Raw genomic sequence first — 733 nt, forward strand, 5'->3', positions numbered from 1 at the left:
ACTGGAGGTAATTAGTACAGCCCCTTCAGCAGGTGGCGCGTTCCCACCACTGATAGCGCAGTAGATAGGTAGAAAGCCTATTTATAGATCTACTGGCATTTGCCAATTTCACACAATACAAATACGTTTTAAATTGTTAATTCTAGATCTTTGGCCATTGATTAAAGATATCTATTTTCAATCATTTCTAAACGAAATACATGGTGACAACAAAGCAGCAGTAACGTTCCATCTATTCTGTGTGTTTAGCACGTTTTTGCAACAAAGGACCTCCGCCAATGTTATGTGTTCGGGTGCATCGTGGATGGATATTTACATTTGTGTGGGTACAGGGTTCTCCCCAGACGATGGAACAGGGGCGCTGCGCCAGGCTACTCCCAGCTCAGCGCCAGTATACTACTTTCCAAATTTAGGGTGTTGCATCCCGATTTTTCTACAAAATTTCGCTAAAATTCGAGAAAATTTCCTGATTTCGGGGCTTAGTGGCGTCTATTTTCCCGCCGGCATTGTCTCTGAAAACTTGTGAATGGGGCGATAATCGAGTAAACAATGAGTATTTCGCACGACGCTACTGAGAGAATCGCTGTCATTGGTGGAACATCGGGCGCCCCGCTAGCGTTTTGAAGTCGTGTAAAGAAAGCTAATTGTCTGATTTCTTTGTAAACCAAACCCTGATAATAAGTTTAAAAATAAAAGCCGATACGTTTACGAACTTATAAACCGTAGAAAATAT

General features: G+C 42.0%; 1 protein-coding gene across 1 annotated transcript in view; it reads right to left on the bottom strand.

The window, feature by feature from the left end:
• LOC109467635 (beta-1,3-glucan-binding protein-like) overlaps nucleotides 1–733 on the bottom strand; it is a 16,980-nt gene that overhangs the window by 12,813 nt on the left and 3,434 nt on the right. The window lies entirely within an intron of this gene.

Source organism: Branchiostoma belcheri, unplaced genomic scaffold, assembly GCF_001625305.1.
Source record: "Branchiostoma belcheri isolate BF01 breed outbred unplaced genomic scaffold, Haploidv18h27 scaffold185, whole genome shotgun sequence".
In the NCBI taxonomy this organism is placed as follows: Eukaryota; Metazoa; Chordata; class Leptocardii; order Amphioxiformes; family Branchiostomatidae; genus Branchiostoma; species Branchiostoma belcheri.